General features: G+C 38.3%; 2 pseudogenes; one reads left to right on the forward strand and one right to left on the reverse strand.

The window, feature by feature from the left end:
• Positions 1–22,169: 22,169 nt before the first annotated feature.
• LOC147418093 (uncharacterized) lies at positions 22,170–22,643 on the reverse strand (annotated as a pseudogene).
• An 836-nt stretch (positions 22,644–23,479) lies between these two features.
• On the forward strand, positions 23,480–24,847 carry LOC147418094 (uncharacterized; annotated as a pseudogene).
• Positions 24,848–26,399: the final 1,552 nt, after the last annotated feature.

Genomic DNA, 26,399 nt, shown 5'->3' on the forward strand with positions numbered 1-26,399 from the left:
ATTGGCTTATCATCCATGATGCAATTGTAATTGTTTTCATAGCCTTCCATCTCTATTCTTTCTTTCAGACCTTGCTGTTCTCTTAATTTCTTTTTTCTTTTTGAAGAGGTAGAACAATATTAACAAAGGCAGATCAAGTTCTCATAAGCTCTAAATTCTATTTAGTTGTTAGACTAGTTGGTCTATTACATATTTTTGTTGCAATTGCAGATGTCTATCCTTCATCATATAAGGAATGGGAGCCAGTGGAGTGTATTATAGGTCTCATCTCTACAATCCATGCTGACATTGGTGTTTTACAGTATGATGGAAGAATTAGCAAGAGTCTTGCAAATGAGTGAATTTTCTTCTACGAGAATTCTACCAACTTAACCAAAAAAAAAAAAATGTACTCTGGTTAAACTCTCTCTCCCTACCAATTCAAGCTGTATTGATTAGCCGATCCCCAACACCACAGTGTGAAGCTCTCAAAACTAAGCTATTTAGGGATGTGCAAAGGTCCCTACAGTATTCAGTGCCTACTAAATTGGTAAAGATTGATAATTTTTGTCCTATAAGTTTATTTGTGGAGCTATTTCACACATGCCGCATACATGTTGCAAAGACAATGATGGTATGTAAATCTTTAGATGCTTGCTTCTGTGACAAGCTTCTTGATAGAGGGTGGTATGTTAAAGAGGTCGATGGCATACATTGCCAGGTTGCAATGGACACTTTGCTGGCCAAGTACATGATTAGCACACAATCCCTTCTCATCTACTTTTGGTACCAGCACTCTCAAATTGTTGCAGGCTACTCTAAGTTTATTCCTCTTGATCAAGAGTCGGCAGGCCTAGAGAACAATGGTGTCATAGATGTGGAGGTATTTGACAAAGAGCTCAACCTTGTGACAGTGGTCACAATAAGAGAGAAATGCAACCTTTTGCAACTTTGGCACGACATAGTGGATGGGATCACGGAGAACGAGCCCTCATAGTTCTGTTTCTTAATCGGTGGATGCAAAGTAATGCAACGAAGGGAAATAGAGATTGTCTGTAGAAAACTAAATGGTCGAGTCCAAATCGTGCCAATGTAACTTGAACGAATTTCATTGGGTGTAACTTGAGATCTATATTCATGACTCTTATATCTTTTGTTTCAATTGTGAGATGATTCTCACCATTTGGTGATATCTTTATTTCAAAAATGTAAGATGAATTTGTCTCGCTATCTCTCTCCCTTTATTAGGTGAAAGTGTGATTAATGTATATTTTGAACAACATATGCAAAGTTTGATGTATAATCTCTCTCTCTCTCTCTCTCTCTCACACACACACACACACACACACACACACACACACACACACACACACACACATTTCCATGGAACCACATTGACAAGTAAAAAGAATCCTATTAATATACATAGTTAGCATTGGAGAGTATTTGTAAGTACAAATTTGAAACCGTTAATGGGCTGAAATACAAATTCTAGAGACAAGGGATCAAAATGTCCTCTCGATAAAAGTCATGCTCATGACCTTCAAATGAGGGTGGGGAGAGAATGGTGCACGGTGGATTTAGCAAGCCCGTATGGGGTGTGTCATCTATCAACAAAGTGTTGATATCATCATATGGGACATGGATTTGATAAAAAGGTTTATAGTATAGGAATAAATTTTCTTTTATAGGGTGGTAGTGGCCATCAATGAAAACACACTCCTTTTACAAATACAAAAAATCAAATTGCGAAGGTTCGATTCCCACTACATTGCAAAGCATATTTACAAGGGGGTTGAGGTTTCTCTGCTGCATAGAGGACCATATTGCAACCTGGAACCTTGGAAGTAGAAATTGTATAAATTCCTTGGTGTTCTTGAATGCATAATGGCTTTGCAATTGCCTATCCTGAAGCTGCACAGGTTGACAAGTTCTACGTGGGGATCATAAGGCTTCCAAAACAACAACAATCCGTTGATGTCCAAAATAATTAGTCTCTACAACCATTTTGTGAAACAAATAAGTAGTTAGACAATAGGTTGGACAATAGGTTGAATTTCATATTCTTTTACATTGGCTATTATCGAAACAATCATGTCAATGTCTAGCAAAGGTCCATACTGGGTTTGCCTGCCATGGAGGTTTTCTTGTGTAGTGTTGACATCCTTGAGCTTGTTCTCACCAGTCCCTTGTTCTTTTGATGTTTGAGACTCTTGTATCTTCAGTGTTGAGGTCTCCATTGCACCTAAATTAGCTTCTAATGTGCTATGATTTGTTTGTGTGTCAAACTTAAATGACTCTTGATTTTCAAGCTCAACAGGTGGAATTGTGGCAGAGGTGTGCTCTGCTTGAGGGTTAGGGTGTTCTTTCTCAACCCCTCCCTTTGCATAAACTTCTTCCTTCAAAAACACTCCAAGCATAGAGGGAGTTTCAAAATTTATTTCTTCCTTAGCCCCTCGATCTGTGTGATCTTGCTCTTGTGTGGGCTTCCCCTCATTTGGAATTTTCTCCTTGTCAAACTATCCCTCTACAACTTTTCTCTTCTTCCTTTGGTCAATATATATGCCATATATGGTATTCATAAAGACATTTCTTGGCTATGCTTTGGTGATGAATGTATGTCAAATATGTTATCCTCACAAAATAGCCGATCCTTAGCTTATTGTATTCCCTCTCACAACTTACATATAGTTAGCCAACATGCACACCAAAATAGCCCTACTTATCACCCCATTAGGATAAAGGCATGTGATGCAATGGGTTTTGAAAGCCTTGGCTTCAACACAAGAAACATGGAGCAAAGAGAGGCCCAACATACAAAGCATACGCTGGACTCCTTTCATTGGATGTAACAAGTGGGTAGCATCCAGTGGCTCTCTAGCAAACCTCTCTCCCTCTCTCTCTCTCTCTCTCTCTCTCTCTCTCTCTCTCTCTCTCTAAACAAGCCCTATGGGGCACACTTGGGGCACAACGCTGCTATCACAAGAAAGCACAAGTCTCTGCACACTACAATGCCAAAATGAGGTGGCCCCCTGTCCTATATAGGGAAGTCACAAAAATTCTGGACCCACATATTAATATCCCATGTCAAATGAATTGGAATATGGAGGGTCAAAAAGCATAAAAATAGTAACTCATTTTTGTTATGATTTGGTAATCCACATTCAATTTCGAGAAGTGCATTGTGTTCCTTGTCTCTTGCTCTTTTAATTAAGTAAAATCATTTCAAGTCTTTTTGGTGGTCCGCAACTAAGTATTTGTGAGTCTTATCTAATCACTATTTTTGACATTTAGACCATAAGAGAGTGGTTTTAGATCTTAGGGTTACCTATTTAGATTATTTTGTTGCAGTTTTCATGACGTGGTACATGATCGATCGTAATTTTGGTACTTTTTCAGATGATCACCAAACTTTGTAGACTTGTGCTTTTAGAACTAATATAGCTTCCCTTTAAGTTTTGTGATGATCCTAGTTTTTTTAGTCGACAAAAAATGGCATGATGACCTAGAGCGACGAGATAGGACATATGCAATTCTTTTCAATAGAGAGTGGTGGTTTGCTTGTTGGGTTGATGTATTTGCTTGATAGGCTCACTTCTTGAGGATTGAAAACCTCAAAGAGTCTCTGTGCCCCATCCAAGTCACTTCCTAGAGTATTTGGTAGAGACCTAAACACTGATCAAAACTCAAAAAATTGATACCCAAGGACATAAGAAAACTCAAAGGGAGCAATTTAATAAGTTTCATCCAATTTTGTGGTGGAATATGGATCGCAAACCATGTCTCCCAGAGACAGATTGAAGAAAATTTGAGACCATCTGATACTTGGTGACTTCAATCGACTGAAACTAAAGTTTGGGGTCAAATTGAAACCAAAATCACTCTCAAATCCAAAGAAATTGAAAAAAATCACGAAAAACTAGTCAAATTGACCAAAATATTGGGTTTTTCAAATTTTTGTGATGCAAACCCAAAAAGTTTCTTGGAATAGCTTTAAAACAACATTGACAATCAGCTGACCAAGTTTCATGTCAAAATGAGGTCAAAGATGGATCGCAATCCATGTACCTCATCATAGATTTTGGCTAATATTTGAGCAATAGGTAGCTAAGACTTAGACAAACACTTTTCCCACATTGACCAAAAAGTTGAAAAAAGTAGTCAAAAGAACCAAAATAAAAAAATAGTCAAAAATCGCCAAACAGACCCAAGATTTCACTTTTGGCAAGCAAAAACTAATCCAAATCCAAAAAGGTTTTGGGGATAGGCTAAAACATCATAAACAATCAGCAGGTCAAATTTTAGGTCCATAAGTGATGGAACATGGATCGCGATCCATGTCCCCCATCTGAGATTTTGGACAGAGACTTTACCAGACTATAGCAGAGACCATTGTAAGCAATACTTCCCAAAGCAAGGTTGCCAAAAGAGTCCAGAAAGTAGTTTAAAAGGGCCAAAAACACTTCCAAGTAAAAAATTGCAAGTCTAGCCTAAGGTTTGACTTTCAACTGACTTAATCAAGCCCAAACCACTGAAGAAGTACGTATCTTGTGTTAGGGTACCAAGGGAAAGCTATATGTGAAGTTTCATCACATTCTGTCACTGAGATTCATGGATTTTGATCCATATCCCCTTGTCACAATTTGAGAGGACTATACCATACTAGAGCTAATTGCAACACGCTTAGTGGCCTTTTCAAAATTGAAATTGGACTTCATTTGAGAGTTTTGCAACCTAAAATAGGTTTTGTGTCAAAAGCGCGATTATTTTGTCGATTCAAAGATTCTTGACTAACAAAGCGATTGTAAACTCATAGCTACCCAAGTGTTTGTTGTATAGATTGCAAGGGATGGAGCATTGTAACTTGATGTGATTTCAAGTCAAGGATTTGGAAGTGACCAAAGAGGTAGCAGGTCAAGGTTTACAATAGTTGTTTTTTTTTAATGTATTTGAGATCAACCAGATTATACTAGAGTAGAAACCCTATTTTAGGAGACCAAGCTAGAAATATTTTCACAAAAGAGACTGTGAATGAGGGACCATTGGCTCCCTTAGAGTCGATTCCAGAGGAAATTCTGTCTGATACATCATCAGAGAGATCCTATACCTACATGGCTGAGGGATACAAAAGTGTGAGTTTTAAAGAGGGAACTAACATGGGAGCAAGACCATCCCAACCATCACCAACCATGGAGTTATTACACTTAAGATTCCAGTTTGAAAACGACTAGAGTGCAAAACATTACAAAGATGGTATGGATTGCTCTTGCGTAAAGCTAAAGGAGAGATCTAGTGAGTTCAAGGACCTAGTGTCTGTGGACTATGGTGGTCATCTATACTTTGACGATGAGAGTATAATGTATCTAGTTGTGTAAAATCCCTATATTGTGGAAAAATGGGGGTTGAAATGCACAAAAGACAAAGTTGACATAGGCCACATAAGTTGGACATTCCAAATGCGAAGCTAAGGTGGGTAAAAAAAACAACACAAGTCAACACAAATAACACTCATGTGGGGTTGTACAAGTGCAATAACATAGATAAAATGGTCTATTATAAGTGCGATGAGTCCTATATTGGAACAAAAATGTAGACCATGAGTTGTCAGAACAAAAATGCTTGCATATCTTTACATACATAGAAGGTAGAGATACCCATGTAGTCTAGACAAGTCAGCCAATCCTTGCCTATGAATGTCATTGTGCACTTTTTCTCCCATTGTGCCACAACTATGTTGATATACTATCAACCTAAGTTGCATTTATACATTCGTACAACAAAAATTGTACGTATAATTTGATAGTATACGCTGTGTATCCGTATTGTACGCGGATATCCAAATAGACCATGTTTTGATCAAAATATATTATACTCTATAAAAAAAGCACCGTGATAGTTTGTTTGAAACTGCCACGAACGATGGAGAGAGAGAGAGAGAGAGAGAGAGAGAGAGAGAGAGAGAGAGAGAGAGAGAGAGAGAGAGAGAGAGAGAGAGAGAGAGAGAGAGCGCACAGAGAGAGAGAGAGAGCACATAGCAACAAGTAATCATTTTTTATTCTTCTTTTTATTTTTTCTCTAATGTTGCCTTTGCTAGCGCTGTTGCTGTGGAGCATTGCTTATACCACAGTGTTAGTTTGCAAGTCAAGGCCCTCTCTTTGGCTGTGTTGACCCCCTGGTCACATTGCAAAGAGAGATAGAGTTTAGACACCCGTCCTTGGCTATTTTGATCCTCGTGTCACACTGCAAGGGGGGTTTAGACTTTACACGCTTCATCCCTGATTGTTGCTCACCTTGGTGTCGCACTACAGGGAGTAGCTTAGGATGTACAATTAGATCCATGTCTAGAGATGTTGTTGACCACTGCGTCACACTACAGGGAGGGGTTAGGTATCTTAGATCCTTTGTTCTTGGCTATTGTTGACCACTACGTCGCACTACACAAAGGTTGGGTTTAATAGATTTCTTGTCTGTGACTATTGATGACCGTCGTGTTGCACTGCAGGGAGGGGTTAGGTATTCTAAATCCTTTGTTCTTGCATGTTGCTAACCATCGTGTTGCATTGCAAGAAGATTTGATTTAATAGATTCCACGTCTCTAGTTGTTGCTGACCACCACGTCGCACTGCAAGGAGAAAATCCTTCATTCCTTCCTATTGTTGACCACCACGTCGCATTGCAGGTTGATTGGGTTTAATAGATTTCATGTCTCTGGTTGTTGATGACAACCACGTTGCACTAAAGGGAGGAGTTAGGTATTTTAAATCCTTCGTCCCTAGTTGTTGCTGACTACGACGTCGCACTGCAGAGGGATTGGTTTTGAATTTTTCTTTGTCTCTGGCTGTTGCTGACCACCGCATTGCACTACATGGAGGGGTTATGTATTTTTAGATCTTTCATTACTAGTTGTTATTGACCAGCACGTCACACTACAGAAAGAGGTACCATATCATATAGCTGCTCATTTTCAAATGTTACTGGTCATTGTGTTGCTTTGCAAAGAGGACTATTGTAATTTTAAAATTGCAAATAACCATTTTAATTCATGAAATGTTTTTTTATTTTTCTATTTGCAATCATATAAGTCAAAGTTATATCTATTCTAGATCTATCTTAATTTTATTTGCTTCATGCATTTTCAGGCTTCAGTCATGGTAGAGACAAAGTTCTCACGTCAGCATCGCAGAATCATTTGTGATGCCCTTATTTTATCTCTCTATGGAGCTTCAGACGATCATTTGCATTGGGAATTTGATCCACTTCAGGCAAGTTTAATGATTTTGTGATTGAACTTGTGAAGGAGTGTTGGCTAAAACTATGCAGTGTATTCCCTATTTCGTTTGACCTAGCTCTGCGCAGTAATGGAGTTATGAACATCACAGTAAATCAATTATTGGGCCAAGTCATTAGAAGCTTTGAAAGTATGGTTCATCCATAAATCAAAGCCAAGGATCCCCAAATATTCCTTCTACTATTATAGGCCGTCTTCTGTGTGTATGCCACATGTTCATCCACATTACCTAGGGCACACACTTTCTTGAAATCACTTCATTGTTTGAAGATTGATCGTGCATATGGAACTTGGGATCTAAGACGAACCCTGCTCCATGTAAAGGAGTATGCAGCTTCTCCCATCATCTTTTGACAAACGACATCATCATGGATTTCTCACTTCCTGCATAACATGTACAGTATTTTAATTGCAAGAGGCCTCATACATATATCAATACACCCATCCAAATATAGAGGCTTCTTTGTCCAAATCGGCGAGCACAAAAAATATGTTTTCGCAAAACCGGTCACACAAAAAATCTATAAATTTTTAGTTGGGGACTTTGTTCTAAGCAGAGCGTAAGAAAATGAATGCTCTCTTATAAACTTCACCAAGTGGTTTGTATCTAAAAGATTTATCTTAGTGGAAGAAACTTTTCCAATTTCCTTCAAGAGAAGATTCAAAGTGTGGACAACACATGGAACCGATGTAATCTCTGGATACTTTGCTTCAATTGCTTTTCCACGGTTTTGTAATTAGATGTATTATCTGTGATAATGGTTGTCACATTTTTAGGCTCTCCTTCTCTTCTGATCGAACGCTTATATACACGAGCAAGATATACACTAGCAAGATGTGTCGATCGCTTCAAGAAAGATGGATCCTCTTGGACAAATCAACATCACATTAATCATTGGCTTCTTTTGACAATTTTTCCAACCATCTAGAGCAATTGTGCATCCATATTGTGGCACATAATCAAGAGTTGTGTGCTTTAAAATATTATATGATGTAGCTTTCACTTTATCTAAATATTTTGTATGCATCTTATTATAATTAGGTACCACAAAACCCTTCTTCGATGTGCTCATCAAAGCATCTTTGAAGATAGGATTTTGAATGGCATTAAAGGAATTCCACATGCAACAAATGCTTGCGTCCACTTAAGATGGAGTTCAAGCAGCCATTGTTTATCAAATGTCTGATCCAAAGTAGAACCACTTGGTGCAAGTTCTCCTCCAATCCATGCTTCACTTCAATTTATGTTAGCAAAGCTTGCGGTGAGACTAGAGCTACTAGCCCCATTAAACGATGAAGCAGGGATCAAGGGAGGGTTTTGATCATTCTTGAGTGTCATCTCCACGTCCCTAGCCATAGATGGAGACATCATTTTGGGACCACCCTTATTTTGCCCTCAAGATGTACTCTCTTTGCCCTGAGAGACCACTCAGGAAATTTTTCTTCAATACCTCTAGGGGGGGTTTTCCAAGCTGCCATGTTTTTAGGAATTTGGAACACGTGTTCTTTTATCCTATGTGTATTTCTCCTAAAATGATGGCCGCAGGACTTACAATTCAACTTTGATGTAGTCTTTCCATTGACCAATTCCTCTACATAGCTCCACTCATATCCTTTCACCATCTTCTTGAGGTCTGCAAACTCAAACAACATTATTTACTAAACACACATCTAAAATTGAACTCTCGTACCATTTACATTACTATATTTGCTATCATTTTTAAAAAAACATAGATTTTCAACGTCTTTAAATTCTAAATACCAAAAATAAAAATAAAAATTAAGTGTGAACTTCCACTCTATACCTAAATCATGATAAAAATTAACTTAATCTATCTCAATAACTTCCAAGTGTGAGTAAACTCTACACGAAGCAAGATATCTTTAAATATCCTACCTAAATTACCTCTAAGTGTGAGTGTAACTCTACACATGGAAGGCAATCATAATTCACTACTTATCTAAATCTCTTCCAGGTGTGAGAATACCTCTACACAAAGCAAGAGTTTTTTATTTAATCTACCTAAATTGCCTTCAGTGTGAGTATTACTCTACACATTACAGACAACCACTAGATAAATCTAACCTAAGTTACTTCCAAGTGTGAGCATAGTTCAACACAAAGCAAGTAACTAATAACTTTAACTATCTAACTTGAGTTACTTTTAAGTGTGAACATAGTTCAACACAAAGCAAGTAATTGCTAACTTTAACTATCCTAAATCACTTCCAAGTATGAGTTTCCTCTACACAATGCAAGCAATCACTGACTACTCTACTTAATTTACCTCCGAGTGAGATATACTCCACACAAAGCAGGTAAATTTGAAACTCAACTCCATAATCTTTTGAAAAACAATTTAAAATCTACATTTAACTAATTTAAATTTTACCCTAAGCTCTAATTTTTTACTTAAATTGATAATTGATTATTCAAATTATAAATAAATTCTTTCATATTTTTTTAATGTTTTAACACTAGAATGGTAACAGGACACTTTTATGTCCTTGGACACTTTTGTGTCCTGTTAAGTGACCATTTTGCTTGAATTAGTTGAAGAGTATGAAAATGAATTTCTAGGTGCTATATATCCACAAAGTTGCCTTATGAGCTAAAAAAAACTTAGCATTTTTTTTTTGGAGTATCGATCTCACCATTAACCTTACTCTTGCACAACATTTTTGAACCTAAACTGTGTGAAAAAACGGGTCCTGTTTTTGGTTTTTTTTCAATGTTTGGCAACTATACCACTCTAAACTTCATGTTTGTGAGGTTTAGATGGCTAGAGGTTAGGCCTTCATAGTTCTCATCATGTTTTGATGCTTGTAGGGAGAGCTAAGTGTTAAAATTGAAAGTTATGACTAATTTACAAGAATTGCATAATCCTGTTTTTTGGCCAAAACTTTTATGAATTTTTTGGTGGCTTTCTTGATATGCAAATTCAATTTTGATTGCGTAAGTGTAATGTATAACATAAAGCTAATCTTCCTTGAGTTTTGGGGGACCTAATATGCTATATAGCATAGTATATGTGATGGTTGAGTTTTTTGATTGTTGAAGAATACGATACATTTTAGAGTAGCAAGTATAACTTTCTCAATATTGCTAGTTTCTTAGGCCAATTGTGTGTATTTTGTAGGTAGTAACCATATCTAATCATAGACTACAAACTTGGCTAGATATTGAGTAGTTTCTATGGGTTTCTAGAGGTCATAATGCTAAACCCAATTTTTTCATGTTTGCTGTATTTAGCACTTTATCATTGCCCCCAAGGTTCCAATTGTAAGAGATCCATTATCCTTTTGACATGCTCCATGGCTCCTTTTGAATCCAAAGGCCCAAAGGGAACTAAGAAAACATGTGTATAGTATCTGTATTGAGCGTGACTATAGAAACTTTGATGTACAAAACGGTGTTTTTGCTAATGTGGCACGGTATAATATGGCCGAAGAAAGATAGGGGTCGTATAATATGCACGTTTAAAATGTATTATATGTACACCGTATAATGTATATTGCAACTTAGCTATTGGAAAATCATTACTAAACAAGACATGGCTCTATAATAGTCCTTAATAACACCTCACTTCTTGAGATATTTGATATCAGCCACTCCATAATATTTACATAACAAAAATTAGATTCTGCACAGAGGCCTTCCCTTCACATTTGCTAAAAACGGCTCAAATCTTTATCTTTGTAGCCATGTTGGGCATATCCTATAATCAGTTTGCTCCAAGTGATGATAATTACGACAAGAAGCTGACTACAAAACTAATATTCTATTATGAGACATACTAGCAAACAGGTTTCTTACCACTAGCTATGCTACACTAGAGTTCATAAATATTATGCAAAGAAAGTAGTATAATTGATTAGCAAAATGAGCCAAAAAACCAAACTAGTTTGAGAAAGAGTACATGAATGGACATGTTGGGAACTGGTTGATAGCAATAGTAGCATCATCTAGCCACTATGATATCATAACCAAATATTTGGAGATACTAATTTTATATCAGCTCATTGGTTCTTCTTAAGCTTGGGTTAGTATCAAACAAATCAAACAATTTTCTCCTTATGTTGAGGCTTTGAAGAAACCAAATCATCTTTATGCCACTGTTTCATTCTTATTTAGGAAAGATGATTTTTGCTTTTAATAAAAGGCAAGTGTATATTGTTAAAGAATATGATGTTAAAGAATATGTCCATTGTGCTATGGGCGGCTGGACACTAACTATACTATGTTGTAAATATACTTTGGATAATAGTTCAGAAATAGAAGAAGAGAAGAGCAGCTCGTTGAATGGTTGTTGCAGGGTAACGATTGTGTGTGTGTGTCTCGATGTGTGTTGGTGTGTGTGTGTAGTCTTCTTTCCTACCTTCTCCATCACCTGCGCACTCTACAAAGTGGTATCAGAGCTCAGTTTGAGGAGCTACAGTCAATACACAGGTTTTCGCAGCTCTGGAAATCAGCAAAAAAGAGAGGTTTTTTGGTCATAACTCCCTCACCCGAACTTGGAATACAGTGATCCAGGAGTCTATCTTTATGTTTTTGGGCGTTCCAGACGCATTGGCATACTCAGATTTGCCAAAATCTGCAATTTTTTGCAGCAAACAGCCAGTTCATACAAGCATAGGAGATGTCCAGTTTTGCACTCGGCAATAGATTTACAGGTTACAGGTGAAGAATTCAGCATTTACACAGGTTTTGGAGAGCGACATAGAGCTTTTCCATCATGATATTGTGTTATCGAAGATTATGTTTGGTTGTTGTGGGTCCGTTATGGACAGTCGCCTATGTAAGAAAGGTTGTGGGAAGAAGTTGAGGCGGTTATATTGTCAGATTGAGTACTTTGTGGTTATGTATGGATATGCGGTCAATGTATTTTGGAAAACTGCAGCCTTTGTGAGGGTCGAGTGAGGTTTTTTGAAGCCTTGCCTTGGGAGCTTTGGTACCTTGGCAAGGTGGATTAGGTACTGGAGTGAACCCCCGACTAGCCCCGCGAAAGACCTCATATGTCGTTTACGACTATGGGAAGAAGGTGGATGTATGGATATGTGGTATAGGACAACGTATGGATTGCATTTGCATACAGGTCCATGTGGACATTGTTTTAGAAAATTTATGCATAGTACTGAGTAAGTCTGTGGCAAAGAGAGTCAGTGGATTTTCCCTTGGGAGTGAGAGATTTTCTGTCAGTGTTTATGAGCACTTTGGTTAAGATTTTCACTTGAGATATTGTCAAAATACAAACGAAACTCTGCCGAAATTTTATCAAAATCCTTTGAAAGAAATTGAGAGAGTGAAGATGGTAGGAAGTTCAACTCAAGTCACACAGATTGTTGGAGAGAAGCTGACCAGAGAGAACTACAACATATGGTCTTACAGGATGGAGAACTTTATCATGGGAAAAGGTTTATGGGATTATATTACAGGTGAACAAGAGTGTCCCGAGGTTGGTTTGGAACCAAATAGAGAGAATGTTGAAGCACATAAAACATGGCAAGCAGGAGTAGAAGCTTACAAGAAGTGGATCGAGAATTCAAGGAAAGTGATGCATTGGATTTCACTATGCATTAGTGACTTCTTTATACCACATGTGAAGAAGGCTCAATCTCCAAAGGAAGCATGGGAGATACTAGCAAGAATGAACAGCTCCAATACAGAACCACGAAAAGTTCACTTGAAGCAAAGGTTACATTGTGTATGGCGAGGAAATAGATCCATATCAGATTATGTGACAGAGATAAAGCAAATACAGGAAGATCTTGCGAGCATTAATGTTGAAGTTCCAAATGATGACTTAGTTTCAGTGACATTGAATGGTTTGGGACCGGAATACAAGTCATTGGATACATCTATATCTGTTCGAGGACACATGCCTGATTTTGAAGAGTTAGTAAACCTTTGTTTGCAAGAAGAGGTGAAGTTAGGCAAGTCATGTCCTTCTACATCAAATAACAATTCCAGAGATCAGGTTTTTTACTCTAGAGGTCGTGGAAACAATAGATGTGGAAGAGGAAACTATGGTCGTGGAAACAATGTTGGAAGAGGTCAATGGAAAAACCAACAAAGTCAAAGTTACAACGATTATAGACAAAGAGGCAGGGGGAGAGCCTGAACTCGTGGACGTGGAGGTGGACGATTTGTACATCCTCAAAGAGATGGATATTGTAACAGATGTGGCATTTATGGTCACTTTGAAAGAGAATGTTACACAAGGCTAAATCAAAATCGTGATCGTGGTGGAAGAGGCCGAGGTTATGGCAGACATGGAGGAAACTTTGTTGGATACAATCCTCATGATCAAAATATATATGACAATAGGTCGAGTGGACATTTATTTCCTATGGAGCATGTTGTTGGAAGCATGGTGGAGCCACATCATACAGATGATTGGTATTTAGATAGTGGTGCCACAAATCATATGACATATCATGGTGAATGGTTTGACAGAAAAGAGAAGTTAGAAGAGGATGAGTTTGTCGCTACGGGTGATGATACTATGCATCGGATTACACATGTTGGTTCAGTTCCATTGCTAGAAAAAGATGGGACATACAACACATTGGGAGATGTTCTATATGTGCCTTCAATCACAAAGAATTTAGCATCAGTTGGACAAATGACAGATCAAGGGTTGCAAGTCCGTTTTAATCGTTATGGATGCTTCATAGAGAAGTTTCACAAAGGCAGACCAAGCAAGATATTGGCACGTGGAAGAAAAAAAGGCCGCTTGTTCTCATTGGAACCTGGAGATCCATGTTTACATAGTGGTATGTATGCAAACAAATCAGCCACTCAAGATGATTGGGCAGAGTTATGGCATAAGAGGATTGGTCATGTCAATTTTAGAAGATTAAAGCATATGCAATCAAATCAAATTGTATGTGGATTACCAAAGTTTGGCAGATTGAATTTTGATCATGTTTGTGAAGCTTGTCAATTTGGAAAGCAATCTCGTTTACCATTTCCAAAGAGGGGGAGAATTAGCCAAAGTCCTTTGGAAATTGTTCATTCAGATATTTGGGGACCTTGTGATCATGCTACGCCAAATGGTTGTCGATATTTTATCACATTTACGGATGATTACAGTAGAATGACATGGGTTTACTTTCTAAAGGCAAAGTTAGAGGCATTTGAAGTATTTTTGGAGTTCAAAGTTATGGTTGAGAAAGAGAATGGTTGTCAAATTAAATGCCTACGTACAGATGGAGGGGGAGAGTACATGTCACACAATTTTGATGATTACTTACGTGAATAAGGCATAAGAAGACATATTACTTGCAGATACACACCACAACAAAATGGAGTTGCTGAGAGAACGAATAGAGTCATAGCAGAGATTGCAAGAGCCATGATGAATGAGATGAATATGCCATTAACATACTGGGCTGAAGCAGTTCATACAGCTGTACACATTATGAATCGAACACCAACAGCTACCATTCATGAAATTTCACCTTATGAGAGACTTTATGGGATCAAGCCAACAATTTCCTATATGAAAGTTTTTGGATGTGTTTGCTATGTTCATGTGCCAAATGAAGCAAGAAAGAAGATGGAGCCAAAGGCAGTGAAGTGTATATTCTTGGGCTCCCCAGTTGAAAAGAAAGGTTACAAGTGCTATGATCCTACGACAAGAAAAGTTTATGTCAGTAGAGATGTCAGATTTTGTGAGCATGAACCATGGTATAAACCAAAGCCAGTGATGATAGAAGATGAGTATGAAGAGCAAGAGAATGTGCGTCATGTTGTTGAAGCCAGGACCATCAACAAGAACTATTTCAGGACCACATATGGCAGAGGAGAGTACAGGAAGTGTCAACCCATGGAGCGGTCATTTGCAAGATAAGAAGCAAGACGAGAAAGGCAAGAAGAAAGTGGTTGAAGAGAGTTCTGGAGATGAAAGCCTCGATGAAGAGCATGGTTTACCACATTTGAGGACACCTGGTAGTAAGCATATTGAGAAATATGTACCCCCATATGCGAGAGTTGAAGAGAAGAGTGCACCACAATTGAGAAGATCAGAGAGGGTGCGTTATCCAGTTGATAGATTGACATACAATGGTTACATGCATACACATTATGCATACATGGTTTCACGTGTGCAACATAAAGAGCCTACATGTTTTCAAGAGGCAATTGGAAAATCAGAATGGGAGTCAGCTATGGATGATGAGATGGATGCTCTTGTGAAGAATGACACTTGGGATTTGGTTCGCTTGCCAAGTGGAAAGAAAGCAATTGGTTCAAAATGGGTATACAAAGTCAAGTGCAAGTCAGATGGTAGTGTGGAAAGATACAAAGCGAGGCTTGTTGCTAAAGGTTATGCACAAACAAAAGGTCTTGATTATGATGAGACATTTAGTCCAGTTGCAAAGATGACAACAGTCAGATTGGTGATAGCAATGGCAAGTATGTTCAGTTGGAATTTACGGCAAATGGATGTGGATAATGCATTCTTGAATGGTGACTTGGAAGAAGAAGTTTATATGATATAGCCAGAGGGTTATCAACATCCAGAGTTTCCATATTATGTGTGTAAGTTGAAGAAAGCATTGTATGGTTTGAAGCAAGCATCTAGAGCTTGGTGTGAAAAGATAACCAGATTCTTGAAGAAGATTGGATTTAAACAGTCTACTGCTGATCACTCATTATTTTTTGAAGCATGTTGATGGAGAGATCGTCATTATTGTTATCTATGTTGATGACTTGATTCTCACTGGAAGTCATGCTGAGCAGATTTTGCATGTCAAGAAGAGTTTGTTGAGAGAATTCAACATGAAGGACCTTGGTGAGTTGAGATATTTCTTGGGAATTGAAATTGTCAATACTTTATCAAGAATTTGGATGATACAAATACAATATTCGTTGGATATGCTTGAGAAGTATGGAATGACAGCATGCAAACCGGTTAATACACCTCTTGATCAAAATGTGAAGTTGTTTGATGATGGACATTACATTGAGGATGTCACTATGTATCGCAAGATGGTTGGAAGCCTTATTTACTTGACAATAACAAGGCCAGATTTGAGTTATACAGTGGGTGTTGTGAGTCAATTCATGCAAAATCCATGTAAAAGTCATCTTGATGCAGTGAGACGGATTATGAGATATGTGAAAGCCACTGTCAGTTATGGAATGTTTTATGAAAAGAATGGGAAGCTTTGTCTTTATGGTTACACATATGCAGATTGGGCAGGAGATTTTACGGATAGAAGATCTACAAGTGGTTATGCATTTTCCATTGGCAATGGTATGATAAGTTTGAGTAGCAAGAAGCAATCAACTGTAGCATTATCAAGTACAGAAGCTGAATATCGTGGAGCAGCTTTGGTAGCATGTGAAGAGTCATGGTTGAGAGTACTTATAGTAGACTTTGGTTTTGACTATCTTGACAGTGTCATTATATATTGTGACAATATTAGCAGCATCATGTTGGCAAAGAATCCAGTCTACCATGCTCACACTAAACACATTGAGGTACATTATCACTTCATTAGAGAAAAAGTTTTGGCAAATGAGATTGATTTGGTGTATGTGAAGAAAAATGATCAAGTTGCGGATATATTCACAAAAGCTCTTGGAAAGGAGAAGTTTTGCTACTTTCGTGAAGCGTTGGGAATCCATCATATGCAAGCTCACTGTGAGCTTGAGGGGGAGTGTTAAAGAATATGATGTTAAAGAATACGTCCATTGTGCTATGGGCGGCTGGACACTGACTATACTATGTTGTAAATATACTTTGGATAATAGTTCAGAAACAGAAGAAGAGAAGAGCAGCTCGTTGAATGGCTGCTGCAGGGTAACGATTGTGTGTGTGTGTCTCGATGTGTGTTGGTGTGTGTGTGTAGTCTTCTTTCCTACCTTCTCCATCACCTGCGCACTCTACATATATACATTGATGGGTAGCTAGGATTCACATTAAACTTGCATTCTCAAGTTAACATAAACAAACTTACAAAGCTATATACCCATCTGCTATCAAAATTAAGAAACAACATAGGCTTGAGTGGAAATTACTAAAATAACAAGTAATGAAATCATGAGGCCTACCCAGTGAAATTTACTTGAGGTCCAAAAGAGATGAGGGAAAAAAATCAAGAGAGAGATACAACAGTTTTGGAAGCAGAGCATCTAAATCTAGACTTCCGGTTTTTCTGTACATCATGAGATGGATCGGGTTAATGAGAGTTGGGGATTGATGTGTCAATATTCTCCAAGGGATGGGGGAGGGGAGGGGACATTGAGGGGCCAAGGTCCCTTTTAGATGGTTGCTTCTTTTGGGAGTAGTATGTATGTTAATGATTGATTATACCAAAAGAAAAATCTTATGGCACTCATGAAATGTGATTTGTAGTTTCTCATCCAAATATGCCAAGGATTAAATTGTAGATAGTTGTTGTTTGTTGAATTGTATGGATGTAGCTATTTCTCTGGAACTAAGCATACAAATCCATGTATTGGTTGTTCATGTGATCGATGTGAACGTTGAAGTCTCTAATGATAATGATAATGATGCTTGTATCAATGGCTTGAACTAAGTTTTGCAAACACAGAAGGAGTGATTGTATGTGCGTCTTGGGTGATTTGTATGCGTTCACACAATGTGGATGATGTTGTTGTTGGTTAAGGTAAAGAAGGCATCTATTATCTCGATTCTTAGTGATGACAAAATAGTTTTTTTGTGCAATTTGATCTCATTATTGTGGTGCATCAATAGACCATACCCATTGTGATGATGGATGTGATAAAAGTGTGGTTCAAGAAAATTTCTTTTGTTTCGTTGTCTTGTTTCCTACAAACAAAGGATTGTTGATGAGGTGAAGTGGAGATCATTTGTTATGTGTTTGATGTGTTTTGTGATTGATACCACGCTCAATTATTGAATAATGTGATGGCTATCCTCTAACAGATTGAGAGGCTCATTTAAGTGCTCCCATCTTGTAGTCATAAGAAGGTGCTTGAGTTTTTTGAAAACTGTAGGGATTATTCAAATCTGGCTATTGAGTATTGGGCTCAAAATGTGCAAATTGGTAGGGTCCTTAATACGTTATAGTGCAGTGTAGATCAAACTGAGGGATCGTATGCCAACAAGATCGAATGCTACAAAAGTCATTATCAAGCCTTGCACCGATGTATTGTGTGCTCTAGAGATTGTGTTGACTTGATTTCTTCCAGCTTGCAACTCTTTTGTTATGTCCAAGATGGGTGTCTAATGTAGCTCGATGTGGCTATTGAGAAAATGTTAATTTTAAGCTCTTTGTTTTTGCCCTATTGTTTTGTCAATGAAAGCTGTCCATGCCACATAGAAATGTCCATTGTTGTCTATTGTTTGAGAATGCCATTTGGCCCATTTACTAAACCATCCAAAATGTCGATATTTCTAGAGCATATTTCAACTCTCATCCCTGGCTTTAGCTCAAAAACTGCAACAAGGCATGTAGTTAATTGTGGGATGTTTGAAATGAGAAAAAATTTTGAGCATTTCTTGGGTGGTATGTCACGTGCTTTGATGACATATGCACTTGTATGGTGCTTGTCAAAAACCTTTTGGTTATGTTGATTCTTTAATGTATTAGTGAAAAAAAAGATGGGAGGGTTTCACAATGTCAAAGTTCTTGTTTGTGTGTGTCGTGTTGATGAATAACAAATCATTTACAATCTATTTTGCAAATCTGATTCGATTCAAGGTATTTACAAACGCTTTATTTGATTGGCACATCAATGTCATGAGCTCACAACACTTAATGTGGGTGTTCCAAAATGAAGGTGCAAGGATATTCAATGTGTTGTTTGAGTCATTGAATATCCATCGGTTGTGCACAAAGCTTGCTTGGTAGAGATCACCACAGAAGATTATGTCCAGTCCGTTGAATGGTTGAGCGTGATTATGTTTGATAGCTCGAAACTGTGTGGCAATAATACAAAGCAATCTATTCCCTATCAAAGAGGCTTCATCAAAGAAAACTAGCTTGATATTCATATACATTTGTGACAAGCTACTTAGGGTCTCATTTGAGAGACCAAAGTTCTCATTGAGCATCAATGGAAGACGTAAAGCTGAGTGAACGGTTGTGCCGCCAAAATTATAGGTTGCTTTTCCTGTGTAAGCCATTAGTAATGTTGTTGGAAGCTTAATTTTACTTGCACTCAATGTATTGTACTGCCAAACCAAACCTTGCACAAGAGCGCGCAATGTAAATGTCTTCCCAGTGTCAGCACCGCCTTCCAAAAAAAGATGGATAGGATTGTCTGGTTGCAATATTTTTCTCATCATGATGTCATCGTAACCTGTCTTTGTTTAGTGTTTAAGCTCATTACAAGCAAGTGATACTCTTCATTTGGGATACCAAGAAGTCTTGATGATGTTGCAATATTTGTGTTGTGCGCTCTAGTTGTTGGCAAGTCAAGGTTGAGTTCATAATTGAATGTTTCTTGATGATCCTCTCTTGAGGAAAAATTAGATGAGGATTGTTGCTTACTATTTGTCAAGAGCTCAAGTTTTGTGAAAAAACAAATTACTTTCACAAATTGTGCCAATGTTAAGACTCAAACTTCTTTCTCCATGTTGTATGTATCAAATTTAGTCTCATCACATGTAAAAGGGAGAAAGAGCAAGCAAAATTCACGATAATGTCGTTCAACATTTATTTCTATATTGAAGCTTGCATACCTGATAACATGAGGTTTATTTACCCTATGTTGTACACCATGTGTGCCGAATCGGTTGGTCTTTTAGTGTGTTTAGGGACAAGATCCTCAAAGAAAATGTGCCTATCATTGGCTCGTCTTTTTAGCAGCAATGTTCTTTGAAATTGGAAGTCTTCATTTATGAAAACAAACTCTCTACTACATTGTATCTAAGGTGACTCGTCATTTTAGGAGCAATGTTCTTTGAGATTGGAAGTCTCCATTTAAGTAGCCAAGTTGTGATTGGAGCATTTGCTCGATATTGGTGCTCCCTTGGACATCACTTGCATGCAACTCTTTCCCTTACAGTTTGCCTTTTCAAAGATGCACCCATATGGAGCTCAAGACTTTGCCACTGATAATCATTATAACTTTGAAAAAAAATGTTTTCAAGTCCCAAATGCAAAGTGTTTGTCTTTGTTTTTCAACTCCCACTAAGAAAATTTTGATAACTCTTCACATGCTTCATCATTAATACACTAAGTGGGTGCACTACTATGTGTATGCACACTATGATCAACAACTAGTTGTGAAGAGTAGATTTTGTGCACAAGTGTATCAGATCCATCAATTGTGGCCTCTTCAATCTCTCCTTCTCCTTATAATACAACATCGTGCACTATCTAGAAAGTGGAAGTCCAAGAGCCATTTATAGAGACATTGTGCTCAACATATAGTGGAGTTTGAATCAAAGATGTCAAAGCTCGTAGCACAATTATTGGATGAACTACTCCACTACGAAATGCATGGTTGAACTCTAGTTTTTGTTTCACTCCAACAAGGATTCTTGCACGCTCATCAGCAAACCGTGGCAAAATCTTTTGAACCCTAGTTAAATAACATTCACAACACTTCCACGCAAACCATATTGGCCTTCATAGCTAAGCTCCTGTATTTGGACAAAAGTGATACAAATAGATACAAGGTGTTTCTCAATTGGATTCAATGTTGTGACTTCAAGAATGCCTTTATTGAACTCTAAGGCATCGTGCACATCAAAAGAGTGGAGTTTTTTGGAGACGTAACCTTTGCTTGCAATATACACACACTCTTGTATTGCTACATGAGTTTGCTAAAGCTTGACGTAAAATGCTTTCAAGCCTAGACATTCCCAATGAAGTCAAGCAACACAAATTTCTCCCAAGGACAAGTGACCCACAACAAATATAAGAAAAAGGTGTATCAAGGATTTTCTCTGTATATTTTTTCTTTTATGTCATTGGGGAGTAGAGCCATGTTCACCGCGCAACAACTTTCATAATGATTTTTTTTTTTTTCCAGTTTGTTTCAAGGTGTAAGGACAACCTGCCTACAACTAAAACCTAGATGCTATCTCAAGAGAATTGTAATGTGGAAGAGAACGAAGAAAGTCAACCAAGCTCATCGTAAGCTCTTTTGACCACACACAACGTTTTCGTTTAGAGAGTACTATTTTTGAAGGAACATAAACATGCCACAATCAACATTAAAGACAAGTAATGCATGTCTTTTTTAGACCATATCTCCGAAAGGATAAATGATTAGAGATTACTTAAAAGAATGCTCATCAAATATATAGACAATGCACTCTTCTCTTAACACTCGACACACGAGACAATCTAAGTACATTGATAAAAGAAAAGATGTATTTATTGTACTCAACCCATTGTAAAATTGACATAAGTGCAACTTCATCTAGTGTTTCAATCATAGTATCTTTATCCCAAGTTTTAAACCATACTTTCAATGTTTCTCCATTGTGGCTTGCAAAATAACTTGCACAACGTATTCTTGTGACATATTCAATGAACAATCATGACCAAACATGAAGAGAAGAGCAAACAATACATCTTGATTTTGACAATATTTTTGTTAAAAAGTGAATCTTTTCGAAGAGAAACACCATTTACTTCAAAACAAGAGTTTGAATTAAAGATCATTGTCTCTAAAAAGCGGCACAAAATGATGTAAATCTATGTCTAGGATAGTTTCAAGGATTGCAATAGTAAGTTATCAACGATGGTGGCTTTGATGAGAGATGGGAGGCAAAAAAGATATGAGATTACAAAATGGTTGGTAGATAAGAGAGTTACCAATTTCTATAGTTCAAGCTTGTCACTAGTTACATACCCTTGCTTATCAATTGGGAATCTGCCAACTCTCTTTACATCAAGAAGAAAACACTTCAATTCAAAAAGGTTGCTCTCATATAACTGCAAGAAACTATATGTGGAGTCGAAGCACCTGATCAACAACTTTACCATGCAACACAACTGAAATTGTCTCTCTCATGATTAATTAAGCAAGCTTGGAGTGCAAGAAGTCCATCAATATGGATTGGAGCTTTGACATCCAACTTGATTGCCCTTGCATAAACCACATACATACTCAGCCCAAGGCTATCCACATTCGCCACTTCAAGAGTACCAAAGACCTACACATTTTCAAAACATAATCATAAACAATTCGTAAAGGATTGGCACATAAGAACTATAAATATGTGCTCACCTTGTTTCCAAAGCCTAAGAGTGCAAGCTGTTTCGCATGTATATCTTGGAAGAGCGGCTTCAGCCTCTCATGAAAAGGGCACAAAATAGTGTAATCTACAATTGAGTGCGTGTTGGAGAATTTCTTGAAGAAATTTATGTTGTAAGTGACCCATGCATAAAAGCCATGCTCTTTAACTTCATTGACCATGTGATGATAACCATCCCTCTTAGATGGGACAAACACAAGCTACATACACAATACACAAATTAGAGAACCAATTGGGAGCTTAAAAGCATACAAAGAGCTCGATCCATCACTCTTCACGAGACTCTCAACTTGCACAATAGTGAATGAAATGGTCGGAACAACATCATCCAAAGATGATCAGGATGCACTAATTCTTTGATTTTGTGCTCGGGGAATAGAGAACACGCAATCAAACTTCTCAGCTTTCACAATCAAGGTAGTAGCATCACCATAAAGAGCAAAAGGAGAAGTTCCGTCATCATTAGCATTCTTTCACCTAATACATGCACCCCCTTATGTGTAGAAATCATCAACTTCAAAGCATTCAACAAACGGAGAAATATATCTCTTGGTGACGACAAAGGTGACAATATGATTAGACAACCTATCACTTAAGTTTACCTTTCAAAATCCATTATATGAGGCATTCTTAACCTTGTAAGTCCCATTCTTGACTAAAACCTTTCCCTCAAAGGCAAAGTGTAAATCGATGACATCAGAGAGTTCATAAATAAGAAAAGAAGGCAAGGCTTTGCAACCCCCCTTGACGACATTGCTAGAGGACCTCTAATTTTGTATGTACCTTGGCGAACCCCAATTAAATGTCCTGCAAGCAAGCAATATACTTCAGCCCGCGCTCTACCTGGGAGAGAAGATAAGTTACCCTAAAAACACAGAGCTCACCTCAATGAAAGCAAGCAATACACTTCAGCCCGCGCTCTACCTGGGAGAGAAGATAAGTTACCCTAAAAACACAGATCTCACCTCAATGAAAGCAGCAACAAGATCTTGATAGAATGGCACCTCCAGTGCTTGAGCTATGGGTGCACCTTCACCAGAGGTGGACCACGCACCACGCACAACCAACAAAGCAGCATGATGCTATAGGAAGGAAGATCCAAGACATAGAAGAGAGAGAAGCTCCATGGCGTGAGAGGCGGCCGAAAATGGTTAGTCTAAGAATGAGTACATAATCATAAAGTTCTCATAATCCTAACATGGCCTTGAGTACCCAATAAAAACGGGACACACGATGAGACCAATCCAATCAAACTTGAAATATATCTCACCACTCATGTACAATGAAGCCAACAATCTTTATTTTCAAAGTTTTTTTTAAATATAATCTTTCATTGTTTTTTAGCAAAAAGAGAAGGTATCACTAAGGCCTCACCCCTTTGGGACAGGCCAAAAACAAAACATATGTAGGTATAATCATAAAGAGAAACAAAGAATCACATTCCAAGTACAATGGGCGATCCTTTTGCTATCTAATAAAGTTGAATAAAGTAATGTAATCAAATAGTTTGAAATCTTTAGACTTTTGTCATTGGTATTGAGCTCTTGCTTTTGGACTCCAGCATGCGCGCGTGATCGAGTGGTTACGGTCCGGCAGAGAGACAGGCGAGTTGTTTTACACCTAGCCTCTTGATTTTGAGTCACCCACTCGGTGCTGTATCTGATGACCATTTCCGAGTGGATTCCTCCCTTCTCCCTCAAGGAGGAAGATTTCTCACGATATTGTGATTTTGTAGCAGGCACGGTAGGCTTCATTGGAACTGGCGATAGGTAATCAATCTTTAACCTCCTCTTAGTTTCTTATCTTAAATTTCATGGCAATAGGTAATCAATCTTTCTTCTCTTCGTTTCTTCTCTTAAATTTCATGCAATCTTTCAATCGAATGCATAGTTTATGGTTAACGTAGGCAAATGCATACAAGTATGAAAGTATATTAAAACCTACAATTGAGTGTTATCTTGATTAAATTCCTTGAAGTTTTTGAGAGGCAGAGGAGGATACTTGTTTAAAATTAATATCCATCATTCAGTTTTGGCTATGTAGGGGTGATCTTGTTCTAAACGACAAACGATTGACCATCGACCTCAATGACTATGGGAGGATGGGTTGTTTTTAATACGACATGGAGTTCTCCCCGGTAGAGGCTCGGGATGCCATCAGAGTTGATATGTCCATCACGTCTCGTGTCTTTACAGACATCGAGGGGGTAAGTAGTTCTATAAGTGGTAAGCATATTCAAACATATGTGTGAAATTTAACTTTTGTTTCTTGTTTGTCAGGGCGTGCTTTGTTGTTTAGGGTACATTGGGAAGCGCGGTGAATCCTGAGGGTGTATGACTTGCTTCAATTCGTCTCTCTTAGTTAGATGAGTAGCTAGCTCTAAAGGTTTAAAAACTGAAGATATAGACGTTACACTTTCACAAATCTTTACTTCTTTCCTTGCTTGAATGTGCTACGTTGTATGAGACATGGTTTCTTTTATTTCCTTGTAGAGAGAGAGAGGGCGACCCAATAGGGTCCCAATGAACCCTCTCAAGGACCCCCCACACCGTTGCCGATGTGGTATTTGCTTTTGATTGCGTACAAGCAATACCTCAATGTAGACTTTATTGACTCGATGGGGAATGTCGCCGTGGTAACTCTTCAAAATGAAGCACCTCCGAGGCTGATTTGATGCAGCTTTGGATTCGTCTCGATGAGGGGTTGTTGATGACCACCAAGGGGTTGATTTGAGGCTGATTTGCGCTCTTGATGTGAGAGAATCAAGGACTAAAAGCTGGCTGCAAAAATGCAGCTCGTCCATTGCGCAAAGCATGGCTAAGACCACAGATGATGAGGGAGCCAATGATGGATAGGAAGTCAAGTTGGGAGAAATGTGCAACGGAGTTTTCTAACGCTAACTATTATGACCCATTTGATGAATCGACTGGACGATGCAATTCTCTAAATGAAGTTCATAGCTTTTTGGACGTATGTCCGTATTACAGGCGGTTCATTCGAAAGTTTGCAGAGGTTACTTCTTCGTTACACATTTTGACTCGAAAAGGGGTTCCTTTTTCTAGGGGACCATCATAGATTAAAACATTCCAGATTCTAAAGAAAAAGTTGACGACTGCTCCAGTTGTACCATGTCCGGCTGCCTAAGTTTGGGGCGTTGGCCGCTCGCTTGAGTTGGACGACCACCTTGGGCACTCATATATACGGGGCCAGGGGGGTACACCTTTCATTATCATCTGATCATTGTACGGGTTTTATGCTTTGGTAGTCAGGAAGGCTGATCGCCCCCCTCTTCCCCATCAGCAACGTTTGTGTTCTCTCTCTCTCTCTCTCGCTCTCTCTCTCTCTCTCTCTCTTTCGCACACGCGCACTCTCACATGATATAGCAGCTTCAGCTATTCATGGTTTGAGACCAGGTGCTTCATCAACATTGTGTTCTTCTCGAAAGGATCGGACCAACCAACGTTTTCTTCAACAGCCCCACAACGTTTCTGCGCAAATGGAGCAAAAATGTGCCAGCGTTTTGCAAAAAGCTAGGCAAGCAATGAAATCTAGAGAGTTTTCATCGCGGAAATTCACCTTCTCAACCTGCGTTTTCTGTTATTAACATGGAGATCACCAGATCTGCAACCAGTGCTGGCCATTCCTAGGCTTTTCATTGCCAGAATTGCCTCCTTCTACCTGCGTTTTGGGCAGCCACTAGTACCTGCGTTTTCTAGACAGAACAGCAGTGTTTTCAGCAGAGGAGGCGCTAAGCCTTGCCCTCTACAGATATTGCCTTCTTCACTAGCTTGGCATCTGGTGCCTTGCCGGCCCGTATCCTCTCCGTTTCCACCAGATTCAGCCATATAAACCTGCTGTTTTTTCTCTGTTTTCAGCCCACCAGGAATTATTTCTTTGATTCCCCACCCTCACCAGAA

The sequence above is a fragment of the Adiantum capillus-veneris genome, chromosome 30 (assembly GCF_014529385.1).
Source record: "Adiantum capillus-veneris isolate H3 chromosome 30, ASM1452938v2, whole genome shotgun sequence".
Classification (NCBI taxonomy): domain Eukaryota; kingdom Viridiplantae; phylum Streptophyta; class Polypodiopsida; order Polypodiales; family Pteridaceae; genus Adiantum; species Adiantum capillus-veneris.